Source organism: Vipera ursinii (assembly GCF_947247035.1).
Source record: "Vipera ursinii genome assembly, chromosome: W".
NCBI classification, from domain to species: Eukaryota; Metazoa; Chordata; class Lepidosauria; order Squamata; family Viperidae; genus Vipera; species Vipera ursinii.
Genome location: NC_139522.1, coordinates 38,837,458 through 38,851,946, shown reverse-complemented (window position 1 = coordinate 38,851,946; position 14,489 = coordinate 38,837,458). Strand labels below are relative to the sequence as shown.

The 14,489-nt window shown below is 39.6% G+C and overlaps 1 protein-coding gene across 1 annotated transcript in view; it reads right to left on the bottom strand.

Moving 5' to 3' along the window:
- The window catches only part of LOC310648254 (KAT8 regulatory NSL complex subunit 1-like), a gene marked incomplete at its 5' end in the record, with an annotated part of 277,663 nt that overhangs the window by 56,708 nt on the left and 206,466 nt on the right, over window positions 1-14,489 (bottom strand). The gene's annotated exons all lie outside the window — the stretch shown is intronic.

The window sequence follows — 14,489 nt, the reverse complement described above, 5'->3', positions numbered from 1 at the left end:
TCGGGTCTGCTTTGTCCAACCCCCTGAAGCTTTGCACCGGCACGCCACAGGGCTGTGTGCTTAGCCCCTACCTGTACTCTTTATACACTTATGATTGTGTATCATCTGACCCATCCACTGCGATAATCAAGTTCGCAGATGATACAACTGTGGTGGGTCTTATTACAGGTGGGGATGAGACAGCATATAGGGCGGAGGTACAAAAACTATCCATATGGTGTAGTAACAACAACTTGCACCTAAACATCGGCAAGACGAAAGAGATGGTGTTAGACTTCCGGAGAAAAAAGGAGGAACCTGCCCCACTTTACATCGGGGAGGACTGTGTAGAGAGAGTTTCCTCCTTTAAATTTCTGGGAGTCTACCTCTGTGAAGATCTGACCTGGAAAGTTAACACAACCCAGGTGGCTAGAAAGACCCAACAGAGGCTTCACTTTCTTAGGATCTTGCGGAAGAACAGGGTAGAACAACAGCTAATGACCCTCTTTTACCAGTCTACCATAGAGAGCGTCCTCTCGTATGGTATTGTGGTTTGGTATGCTGGTCTGACAGCTGCGGACAGGAAAGTATTACAGAGGGTAGTGAGCACAGCACAAGACATTGTGGGCTGTTCCCTGACACCACTGGATGACATCGCCAGGGCTCGTTGCCTTGGAAGAGTGAGGAAGATTCTCAGGGATGACTCACACCCTGGACGGTATCTCTTTACTCTACTACCATCTGGTAGGAGATACAGGAATATAGCCAGCCGTACCAACAGGCTGAAAAATAGCTTTTATCCGTGGGCTGTTAGGCTTTTAAATGGGACATAATCTTATGCAGAATTGACTTGGGAGACCGGTGTGTGGTGTAGTTGGTTCACATGGTGTGGTAGGATGGAAGGTTTGTTGTCACTGTGTGTTGGGGGGAGAGAGCACGGGGAGAGGCTCAGTTAATCTCAATGTACACATGTTGTACTTTGACAATAAAGGTTTATTTATTTATTTATTTCCTGCTTTGGCCTGACTCAAGGCTTATCCACAGGATATAGTCAACTTATGACAGCTCATTATTTGTGTAAATTATTCAAATTGGTAATAAAAAGCCTCCCAAATTCTTTATTAGCAATTTGAATAATTTACATATATACATATATATATATATATATATACACATATATACACAAAAATAACTATTTGTTCTGAAAAGTTGAAAAATGAACAGTGACATCTAGTGGAGGATTAGAGAAAACTAAGCAGCATTGACCCAGAATTTGGCAAGATGCCTAGAAATAGCAAAAAACAGCTGGGAACAAAGCATTGAGCTATCTACTACTGAGTGAAACTACATATGTTTAGAAACTGCTGATCTTCTGGGATTATAAAACACTGAGCTGCATTCTTAAACCTAAGAACTGTTTGCAGAGATAGAAAAATCTTGGTCTTTGGCTAATCTTCTAAAGGAGAAACTACTGGAAAACTTTTAAATGGTCAAATACTTTGGATTGAATCCTGACTGGTTGATAATTACAAGACCCCTGAAAAGAAGAACCATCACAAAATATTGCTTTCAGCGGTGCCTTGACAATTGGAAATATATTGGATTATAAAACCATTATATAAAGATAATAACTAGGTAAGATTTGGGTGTTTGGATTTTAAGATGGGTTGGCTTGATAAAGCTAATTAAAAAGATTATGACACTGATGAAAAAGGGGAGAGATAAAACGGTTATTGTATACCTATTTAAAAGTGATAGAAAACCATACCCATCACCTTCTCCTGAAGACCCCAGTTTGGAGCTTCAAAGATCTGCAGGAACAATGACTCAAGAAAAAACAAGTACATTCCAGGAGAAAAAATACACAATGCTGCAACAGATACAAACGATAATTGTTTCAAACCATGATGAAATTAGAAATATGTTTGACAATATCGCTAACTTAAACCTAAAATTAAATAACACTCAAAAAATGACAACAAAGAATGAACAGACAAATCAGACAGCAGAAATTAAATGAAAGTGATTTAAATAGAAAAGCTACAAATGAAGAAAACTACAATTTAATAGAAACAAATTTTTTTTGCAAAACCTCACTATAATAAAGAAGACAAAAGAGATGATGTATCCTCTAGGAATTCAAAACAAGTTTGAGGATAAAAAAGAACTAATAAAATGGATTAAAGAACTGTCAGAAGAATCATTAAAATGTGGGAGACAAAAACCTTATACTTGATTTGTCTTTTTTTGTCCCCAACAACACTTACATACAGTGTGTGTATATATATATATATATATGTATGTATGTGTGTGTGTGTGTGTGTGTGTGAGAGAGAGAGAGAGAGAGACAGGTTGTATTTTTGTAAGTGTTGTAAATACTGAGGGGAAACTAAGCTTCAATAAGAATCTTGAAAACAGGACATATAATGATTCAATAAGATGACTTTTAGAAATACAATGGAAACAAGCTGATTAAAAACATGTTATATGTTGATGTTATTACTGTACGTAGAAATATTAAAATGTTTATATTCAACTTGGTATATACTGAAAATATTAAGAATTATATTTGTTTAATGTAGACAAAAGGAGACTATTACAGGAAGAAGAGAGAATCAAAATATATTACCAACATATTAATTGTAGAAAATAATTATCATTGTTTTAAATATATGAACCCAGACAACACACTGTTCATGAAGCACTAAAGATTGTTACTGTAAAAAAATCAATAAAATATATTTTTTTAAAAAAAGAAGAAGAAATGATAGAGGGGGTTGAAGTTGCAGGAACCTTGTGGGAGAGTGACCATGTTGTATTAGAATTCAATATAATGCAGACACAAGCAATAGAACATAATCAAACCAGTGTCTTAAGACTTTAAAAGAGCTGATTTCAACAAACTTAGAGAGAGCTTGGGAAGGATTCCATGGATGAAAATCTTAAAGGGGAAAACAACACAAGAAGCTTGGGAAACTCTGAAAAATATGATTATAAAAGCCCAGTGCAGCACAATACCGCTGAAAAAGAAAAATAAATCCAAGAAAAAACCAGCATGGTTGCACAAAGAACTCTCTGATAACACTGGTCTACAAATTTTGCGAAATTATCAACCTCCAAGATAAAATGTTTATTCTTACATATTTTGATTAGATGAATTAGTAAAGAGGTGATAAAGGTGCTGGTTGGCTCAGGTTTTCAAGATATTACACAATAAAGATTTATACACAGGTGAGTATATTTGCCTACAAGGGAGGGAGGTGTCTAATGATCATGATGCCGTGTAAATTCGACTAATTACAGTAGAACAAAGAAAATGGTACCACATGGATGTGTATAAATTTATCTTCACTTTGAGACTAAAGATTATTACCTAACTGTAATTTATTGTTTTTATTGCAAGGTACATTTGTCTTGGTCAGATCTACGCATCATACAGTTACATTTGGTGGCTTGTGAAAGTGTCATTGCCTAACATTTCTGTTAGGCATATGGTGTTAGCCTACAATGTTGGGTTGAAAATATATTAACCATAATGTTATGACTTTAAGAAGTTAATTGGCCAATGGGTGTGTAAGTGTTCTCATGGCCATAAGAGGAAGCTAGGAACGTAGCTTCTCTCTCTCTCTGAATTCACTGCTCTCTACTGTTACTGTTTTTGCTCTGTTATCTGAACTGTGTATTGACCTCTGGACCGGTAAGAAGACTTTGTATTTTGGATTGCTACTTGGACTGTTTATTTTTGATTGTGCATTTTTGTTCTTACACCACCTCAAAAGTAAACTAATTTTTGTTTTTACAACTCAGTGTACTCTTGTGTGACTCTTACTGCTCTCAGTACCCTTCCTTGTCTGTGCAACTCTTTGGTAGCACAAGGAGATCTCTGCACAACAAATTCCTTAATAATTTCCAAGGAACAGTTATGTGATATTTTCCTTCAGAAGCCAAGATACCTTGAAACTGTGTAAACAATGCAGATAACTTCTGTTACATTTGTGGCAAGGTTACATTTGCATCTCAAAAGTGCAGTATGACAGCAGTGGTAAAAAAGCTTAAAAAAATAGGGGATCAGGACAAGAGTTGGGCTCCTCATTGTTGTTGTATTACATGTGCAATTTGTTTGCGTCATTGGCTAAACAAGAAGAAAAAATCCATGCCTTTCACAGTCCCAATGGTCTGGAGGGAACCCACCAATCATAGTAGCGACTGCTATTTTTGCATGGTTCCCCCAATTGCAAAAGGGATCTCAAGAAAGAAGTGGACCATGGAACACCCAATCATTCCATCCGCACTGTATCCTGTACCCCATGGTGAGGACTTGCCAATTCCAGATCCACCAGAATCCTATTCTCTAGACTCAGATGATGATAAAATCGATGATCCAGGGCTGTTGATGTCAGAGGACCCAAACTTTAGCCCACTGTATGCTCCTCCTGAACCACATCTAATTTCACAGAGTGAACTAAATAACCTGGTCAGGGATTTGGATTTGCCTAAGCGTAAGGCAGATCTACTGGGCTCCAGATTACAACAGTGGAACCTCTTGCAGAGTGATGTCAGGATCTCCATTTTCCGTGATCGCCAAAAAGATCTGGTTCAGTATTTCTTAGTGGAAAGTGATTTGGTTTATTGCAATGATATCAATGGTTTAATGACAGCCCTTAACATTACCCACAATCCAGATGAATGGAGATTGTTCATAGATTCATCTAAACCCAGTCTAAATGCTGTTTTATTGCACAATGGCAATGTTTTGCCATCCATTCCTGTCGGGCATGCAGTCCACATGAAAGAAACATATGAGAATTTGAAACAGCTGCCGAGGTGTATAAAGTACGAGGAACATCAGTGGCTGCTCTATGGTGATTTGAAAGTTGTTGCCCTGTTGCTTTGCCTGCAGGGTAGATAAAAGTAGTAGTGCTGTTTCCTCTGTGAATGGGACAGTCGAGCCAGAGATTCTCATTATGTCAAGAAAGACTGGCCATCATGACAGTCCTGGGAGCCAGGAAAGAAAAATGTTCAAAATCCAGCTCTTGTTGACTTTCAGAAAATTTTGTTACCACTGTTGCATATAAAGCTGGGGCTGATGAAGAACTTTGTAAAGGGACTTCTGGTTTGCCGCCGCGGCAGCCGTGGACATTTGGAAGGCGAGCTCCGTCTTCCACATCCAATTTCCCTTCGCTGGGAGACCCTGGAAAGGGTCGAAAGTCACCCTGTAGGGGCGACAAGCAAGTAGGGGATCCCCGCTTGATCGTAGGAGGGCACCAGCCCTTCCGCTCGATCCAGGGCAGCCCTCCAAACTGGCGAAGGAAAGACCGGCCATAGCAATATGGCCCATCATTAGGTTGCAGACAGCCAAAGTCAAATTGACCATCAAGCAATTTGAAAGCAACACGGATGAAACTGGATGAGATCTGATCTTCTCTTTACCCTAAGTACCTTCTCTTTCCTGTAAAAGCTGTTTGAAATATCTATCCCCCTGTGAGGAGAGAGGGAAGGGAATTGCTATCCCACCCTCTAAGAATAGCAGTGTCTGACTACCCATGGGAATTAAAGCATTAAAAGAACAATTTTAATCTAATTGGATTTATATGTTCCTGAAACTTGGGGACCAAAAACTTTCCTATTTTTACTGGAAACTTGTTTTTATCTACAAAAAAGAAATAAAATTGGAAAAAGGATTAGAAAAATTTTGGACTTAAAAAAACCTAAATGACACTGGTGACATCTTGTGGCGAGGTGTGTTATTACAATCTGTTATTTCCTAAAAGAGACTTGGCTGGAAGCCCAGTCCTTAGATAAGACTTTCCTGACCTTGGCACCACCTGTGAGAGATTTAGCTGTAAGAGAACAGCTGGGCGGCATAATTGGCCTATTTGAACTGTGAATGTAAACCTTTACTGACTTTTGCTTGACAAACAACTTTTACTATTTATAAACACGTGAAAGAGATGGATGAAGACCAGGAAAAGATTCTTTCCATGTTGAAAGCAATACATGAAACCATTATTTCAGCTTGTGATAAAATAAGACCTAAAATAAAAGTTCAAGACGCCAGCTTAGATACACAAATCCAAATTTTGACTACAACCAAAGAACCAACAATGCAGAAGATAACAGAAGAAGTGGGACCATCAAATATTAAGACAGAGGACTCAACTGACCAATAAATACAGCTGATGGAAAATCCAGAAAAGGAAGCGACAACACTGAAAATGGAAATGACTTTCTATATAAATCAGAAGAAATTTGAGAAAGAAGAACAGATTGAACTGAAGATAAATATATCAGAGCAAGCATGGGGGACGGGAATAACAGGGAGACAATTCAACGAATACAAATGGGCTAGTCCTTCCAGAAAACTGGCAGTTAAATGGTCTCCTTTATTTGAAATACCATATTTAAGAATAGAGGGAGAACTATTTGATGATCTAAAAGCACTGATATGGAAGCTTAATTGGCAAAGGAAGAAAGCCAGAATAAGGTTGAAGAAAATTGGGGTTTTGACTTATCAGAGGGGATTGCATATTATCAATTAGAGGGTTAAAGGGAGATGTTGATAGAAGGGAAATTTTGGTCATTAGATTTAAAATACTTGGAAATCAGTTGAAAATAAGGATTTTATCTGTTTAATATTTAAAAATTAAGACCTAAAAGGGAAAAGAAAATTAATTATTATGAAGATGTTTGATTTATTGATTAACCCAGGTAATTTATATAATGGTTTTGATTTATTAATGGGGATATTGTATTATTAAGTAGATGATTTAATATGGTGGGAAATAGATAACTTTTAGGAAATAGAATAAGATTAAAATAGATAAAATGTGTATTTTGGATATTATATTTTGTTATGAAGTGAGACAAGGGAAATCTTGGTTACCCAAAGTCTGAAAATTATAAATATCAAAGGTTAAATTGGAATATTGATGAGAAATCAAAATTGGGCAAAAATTAATAACAGGATATGGATTGTTTATGAAGATTGAATGTAATTAAGATATGTATAAGCTAAAATTTTATTGATAAATGTAATAATAATGTTTTTATTGAATTGATATAATTAGAATTGTACTAGCTTGAATACGAGACGGTAAATGTTAAGGGAAAAAGAAAAGAAATATCTGATGTTGTAACCTGAGATTTGCACTAAAGATTTTGTTATTGAACTATTGATTAATCCAGTCACCATGTTGCTTTTTAAATACTTAAATGTAAAATTGGAAAATTAATAAAATATTATTTTAAAAAAAGAACTTTGTAAAAGCTATGGACAAAACAAAACCAGGTTTCCAAGACTTAGTGAAGCCAAAATCAGTGAAGGCATCTTTGTTGGTCCACAGATTCAAGAACTTCTCCGAGATGACAAGTTTGATCATTTGTTGCATGGCAAGGAAAAGAAGGCATGGAAAGCCTTCAAGTTCGTGGCAATAGAGTTTCTCAGGAACAGCAAGGCAGATGACTATGAAAAACACGTAGAAAATTTGCTTAGGTCTATAAAGCACTTGGTGCAAACATGTCACTGAAAATTCACTTCTTACACTCACATTTAGACTATTTCCCTTTGAACTGTGGGGCAGTGAGTGATGAGCATGGAGAGAGATTCCACCAGGATATCGCAGGCATGGAGAAAAGATACCAAGGGAAATGGAGTCTGTCTGTGCTTGCGGATTACTGCTGGAATCTCCCCAAGGATGAGCCTACTGCAGTTCACAAGAGAAAAGCCAAAAAGCGCAGTTTAGATACCGTTTAATCTGATGTTACAGATTGTCAGTTTTTCATGCAAAAAACATGAAAATGTTACATGAAAAACCAATACATGAATGAAAAGTTAGGTTATTGGTATCAATAAAAATATAATGATTGGTGTGGCACCATTCTCACTGCTATATCACATTTTGCAGAAAGGTTATGGAGCATAATTGCATATCCCCCTCGTAATTTTGAATTATTTTGATGCAATTTTGACCTGAAGCTGTATCTTGGAAACTGGAGCCAATTAATTCTCAGGACTTAATTTTCCTTTATTAGTGACCCATTTCTGGTGAAATTTAGCTACTTTCATTTCTAAGGCTTTCTCTTTGTGTTGTTGTTGTTGTTAGCTGCGAAGTCATGTCCGACCCATCGTGACCCCATGGACAACGTTCCTCCAGGCCTTCCTGTCCTCTACCATCTTCTGGAGTCCATTTAAGCTCATGCCTACTGCTTCAGTGACTCCATCCAGCCACCTCATTCTCTGTCGTCCCCTTCTTCTATTGCCTTCAATCTTTCCCAGCATTAGGCTCTTCTCCAGTGACTCCTCCATTCTCATTAGGTGGCCAAAGTATTTCAGTTTCAACTTCAGGATCTGGCCTTCTAAAGAGCAGTGAGGGTTGATCTCCTCTAGGACTGACCGGTTTGATCGGTTGCAGTCCAAGGGACTCGCAGGAGTCTTCTCCAGCACCATAGTTCAAAGGCCTCAATTCTTTGGCGCTCAGCCTTTTTTATGGTCCAACTTTCACTGCCATACATTGCAACTGGGAAGACCATAGCCTTGACTATACGCACTTTTGTTGACAGGGTGATGTCTCTGCTTTTTAGTGTGCTGTCTAGATTTGCCATGGCTTTCCTCCCGAGGAGCAAGCGTCTTTTAATTTCTTGACTACAGTCCCCATCTGCAGTGATCTTGGAGCCCAGGAAAATAAAATCTGTCACTACCTCCATTTCTTCCCCATCTATTTGCCAGGAATTGAGAGGGCTGGATGCCATGATCTTGGTTTTCTTAATGTTAAGTTTCAACCCAACTTTTGCCCTCTCCTTCTTCACCCGCAACAAGAGGCTCTTTAATTCTTCTTCACTTTCTGCCATTAGAGTAGTATCATCTGCATATCTTAGGTTGTTGATATTTCTTCCGGCAATCTTAATTCCAACTTTTGATTCATCTAGCCCTGCCTTTCTCATGATGTGCTCTGCATATAAGTTAAACAGGCAGGGCGACAGTATACAGCCTTGCCTGACTCCTTTCACAATTTTGAACCAATCAGTGGTTCCGTGTCCAGTTCTAACTGTTGCTTCTTGACCCGCATATAGGTTTCTCAAGGGACAAATAAGATGGTCTGGTACTCCCATCTCTTTAAGAACTTGCCACAGTTTGTTGTGATCCACACAATCAAAGGCTTTACCATAGTCAATGAAGCAGAAGTAGATGTTTTTCTGGAACTCCCTAGCTTTCTCCATGATCCAGCGTATGTTGGCAATTTAATCTCTAGTTCCTCTGCCTCTTCAAAATCCTGCCTGTACTTCTGGTAGTTCTCGATCCGCATATTGCAGGAGTCTAGCTTGTAGGATTTTAAGCATAACTTTACTAGCATGTGAAATGAGTGCAATGGTGTAATAGTTTGAACATTCTTTGGCACTGCCTTTCTTTGGAATTGGAATGTAAACTGATCTTCTCCAATCTTGTGGCCATTGTTGAGTTTTCCAAATTTGCTGGCAAATTGAATGTAGCACTTTTACTGGATCGTCTTTTAAGATTTTGAATAGCTCAGCTGGAATACTGTCACCTCCACTAGCTTTGTTGTTGCTCAGTTTTTATAAGGCCCACTTCACTTCACATTCTAGGATGTCTGGCTCGAGGTCAGTGACCACCTCATCGTGGTTATCAGGGACGTTAAGCTCATTCTTGTATAGTTCTTCTGTGTAATTTTGCCACCTCTTCTTAATCTGTTCTACCTCTGTTAGGTCCCTGCCATTTTGGTCCTTTATCATGCCCATTTTTGCATGAAATGTTCCCTTCATCTCTCCAATTTTCTTGAAGAGATCTCTGGTCCTCCCTATTCTATTGTTTTCTTCTATTTCTTTGCACTGTTCATTTAAGAAGGCATTCTTATCTCTTCTAGCTATTCTCTGGAATTCTGTATTCAATTGGGCGTATCTTTCTTTTTCTCCCTTGCCTTTCACTTCCCTCCTTTCCTCAGCTATTTGCAGAGCTTCCTCAGACAGCCATTTTGCTTTCTTGCATTTCTTTTTCTTTGGGATGGTTTTAGTTGCTACCTGTTGTACAATGTTGCAAACCTCCGTCCATAGTTCTTCAGGCACTCTGTCTATCAGATCTAATTCCTTAAATCTATTTGTCACCTCTACTGTATATTCAACAGGGATATGATTTAATTCATACCTGAGTGGCCTAGTGCTTTTCCCTACTTTCTTCAGTTTAAGCCTAAACTTTGCAATGAGAAGCTCATGGTCTGAGCCACAGTCAGCTCCTGGTCTTGTTTTTACTGGCTGTATAGAGCTTTTCCATCTTTGGCTGCAGAGCACATAGTCAATCTGATTTCTGTGTTCACCGTCTGGTGATGTCCATGTGTAGAGCCGTCTCTTGGGTTGTTGGAAAAGAGTGTTTGCTATGACCATCGTATTCTCTTGACAAAATTCTATCAGCCTGTGCCCTGCTTCATTTTGTACTCCAAGGCCAAACTTGCCTGTTATTCCGGTTATCTTTTGGCTTCCTACTTTAGCATTCCAATCCCCCATGATGATAAGGACATCATTTTTTGGTGTTACTTCTATAAGGTGCTGTACGGCTTCATAGAACCGGTCAATTTCATCCTCTTCAGCACTGGTGGTTGGGGCATAGACTTGGACTACTATGATATTGAATGGTTTGCATTGGATTCGCACTGAGATTATTCTGTCATTTTGGGGATTGTATCCCAATATTGCTTTTCCTACTCTTTTATTGACTATGAAGGCTACTCCATTTCTTCTGAGGGATTCTTGCCCGCAGTAGTATACCTGATGGTCATCTGAATTAAATTCACCCATTCCTGTCCATTTTAGTTCGCTGATACCTAAGATGTCGATGTTCAGTCTTGTCATCTCTTGTTTGACCACGTCCAGCTTTCTTTGATTCATGGATCTTACATTCCAGGTTCCTATGGAGCAAAAATCTTTACAGCATTGGACTTTCCTTTCACCACCAGACACATCCACAGCTGAGCGTCCTTTCGGCTTTGGCCCAGTCGCTTCATTCTTTCTGGTGCTACTAGTACTAGCCCTCTGCCATTTCCTTCTCCAGTGGATCACGTTTTGTCAGAACTCTCTGCTATGACCTGTCCGTCTTAGGTGGCCATGCATGGCATAGCTCATAGCTCCGTTGAATTATGCAAGCCCCTTCACCACGACAAGGCAGTAATCCATGAAGGGGTTTCTGTGTTGATTTCTCTTTGTAGACCAGCGTAAACTGAAGGACAAAAAGGATAAGTGCAAAAAATGGATAGAGGGACACATAGCTAAGGCAGAATACCAGCATATAGCCCTAATCTGCAAAGATGTCAGGAAAGCTACGGCTCACAATGAACTTAGACTTGCAACAAATGTTAACAATAATTTTTAAAAGTTTCTTTCAAAATGTTAAAAAAGGAAAAAAGTCAAAGAAACAATCAGTCTACTAATGGGACAAGATGGCAAGGAAGTGACGGGTAGCAGGTAGAAAGCAGAGCTGCTTTATTCCTTCATCTATCTTCAGACAAAAAGAAAAATAGCCCAACCTATCAAAAACGGAACTCTAAAAGACAGAGTAGGAACTCAAATTAAAATAGGCAAGAATCTGGTAAGAGAACACCTGTCCACTCTAGACGACTTCAAATCACCAGGACCTGGGTTACATCCCAGAGTTCTGAAGGAGCTGGCAGATGTGATCTCGGAACCATTGAACCATATCTTTCAAAGATCCTGGAGCACCAGGGAACCACCAGAGGACTTGAAAAGAGCTGATGTGGTCCCCATCTTCAAAAAAGGGAAAAAAACAGATCCAGGAAACTACAGACCAATCAGCCTAACATCAATACCTGAGAAGATCCTGGAAAAGATAATCAAGCAGCAGATCTGTGAGCACCTAGAAGCAAGTGAAGTTATAACCAGAAGCCAACATCGGTTTGTCAAAACAGATCATGCCAAACCAATCTTATTTCATTCTTTGACAAAGTGACTATATTAGTGTACCAGCGAAATGCTGTGGACATAGTATACTTGGATTTCAGTAAGGCATTTGACAAAGTAGACCACAACCTACTTCTTGTTAAGCTAGAAAAATGTGGGACAGACAGCATCACCACCAGATGGATTCATAACTGGCTGACAAACTGCACTCAATGTGTACTCCTTAATGGAACTACATCTACGATTTGGACGAGGGGATAGATGGGGAACTCATCAAATTTGGAGACGACACCAAGCTGGCAGGAATAGCCAACACTCCAGAAGACAAGCTTAAGATACAGGAGGATCTGGACAGACTTGAATACTGGGCGCTATCTAACAAAATGAAATTAAATGGTGAAAAAAGTAAGGTTCTACATTTAGGCAAGAAAAACCAAATGTACAGGTATAGTATACGGGGTACCTTACTCAATAGTAGTAACTGTGAGAGGGATCTTGGAGTTCTAGTGGACAATCACTTAAATATGAGCCAGCAGTGTACTGCAGCTGCCAAAAAAGCCAACACAGTGTTTGGCTGCATTAACAGAGGGATAGAATAAAGATCACGTGAAGTATTAATACCACTTTACAATGCCTTGGTAAGGCCACACCTGGAATACTGCATCCAGTTTTGGTCACCACAATGTAAAAAAGATGTTGAGACAAAGATGATTAGGGGACTGGAGGCTAAAGCATATAAGGAACGGCTGCTGGAATTGGGTATGTCTAGTTTAATGAAGAGAAGGACGAGGGGGGAAATGATAGCAGTGTTCCAATATCTCAAGAGCTGCGACAAAGAAGAGGGAGTCAAGCTATTCTCTAGAGCACCCGAAGGCAGGACAAGAAGCAACGGATGGAAACTAATCAAGGAGAGAAGCAAACTAGAACTAAGGAGAAACTTCCTGACAGAACAATTAACCAGTGGAACAACCTGCCTCCAGAAGCTGTGAATGCTCCAACACTGGAAGTTTTTAAGAAGAGACTGGACAGCCATTTGCCTGAAATGGTATAGGGTTCCCTGCCTGAGCAGGGGGTTGGAGTAGATGACCTCTAAGGTCCATTCCAACTATTATTATTATTATTATTATTATTATTATTATTATTATTATTATTATTCCCCCCAAGGCTGTTTTAGGCCCTGTACTTTTCAATATCTTCATAAACCATCTATATGAGAGAATAGAAGGGGAGCTCATCAAATTTGCAGAGAGCACCAAGCTGGCAGGAATAGCCAACACCCAAGAAGATAGGCTCAAGATCCAGATGGATCTTGGCAGTCTTGAACACTGGGCCCTATCTAACAGAATGAAATTCAAGGTTTTATACTTCAGCAAGAAAAACCAAATGTAATAATAATAATAATAATAATAATAATAATAATAATAATAATAATAATAATAATAATAATAATAATAATAATAATAATAATAATTTTATTTGTATACCGCCCTTCTCCCGAAGGACTCAGGGCAGTGAACAGGGCAAACATATAAAAGTACAGGAATACAAAAACTAAAAAAGAATTAAACAAGGTGCCCAAGTTAAAACAGTAGATTAAAATACATTTAAAATAGCAATAAAACCTAAACCCATCCCCCATCAGGCCAGGCCGGCTTGTTCGAAGAAATAAGTCTTCAGATCGAAGGAGCGAAGGTCGGGCGCCATCCGGAGCTCAACCGGCAACTGATTCCATAAATCCGGGGCGCCCACAGAGAAGGACCTCCCCCTGGGGGCCACCAGACGACATTCTCTGACCGGTGGCACCCTGAGGAGGCCCTCTCTGTGGGAGCGCACAGGGCGGAGGGAAGTTGACGCCGGCAGCAGGTGATCCCTAAGGTACTCCGGACCCATGCTATGTAGGGCTTTGAAAACCATTACCAGAACCTTGAATCTCACCCAGAAGACAACTGGGAGCCAATGCAGCTCACGGAGCAGAGGTGTAACATGGGAGTATCGGGAGACTCCCAACACAACTCTCGCGGCTGCATTCTGTACCAGTTGGAGCCTCCGAGTGGTCCTCAAGGGCAGCCCCATGTAGAGAGCATTGCAGTAGTCTAAACGAGAGGTCACGAGCGCATGAGTGACCGTACGCAGGGCATCCCAGTCTAGATAGGGCCGCAACTGGCGCACCAGGCGAACCTGGCGAAGGCCCCCCTAGTCACAGCTATTATGTGGTCTTCCAAAGAAAGCTGTGAATCTAGGAGGACAGATTAGGTGAAACCTGGCTCAACAGCAGTAACTGCGAGAGGGATCTTGGAGTCCTAGTGGACAATAACTTAAATATGAGCCAGCAGTGTGCTGCAGCCGCCAAAAAAGCCAATGCAATCCTAGGCTGCATTAACAGAGGGATAGAATAAAGATCACGTGAAGTGACAGTACCGCTTTATAATGCCTTGGTAAGACCACACTTGGAATACTGCATCCAGTTTTGGTCACAATATAGAAAAGATGATGAGACTCTGGAAAGAGTACAGAGAAGAGGAACAAACATGATTAGGGGGCTAAAAGCTAAAACATATGAAGAACGGTTGCAGGGATTGGGTATGTCTAGT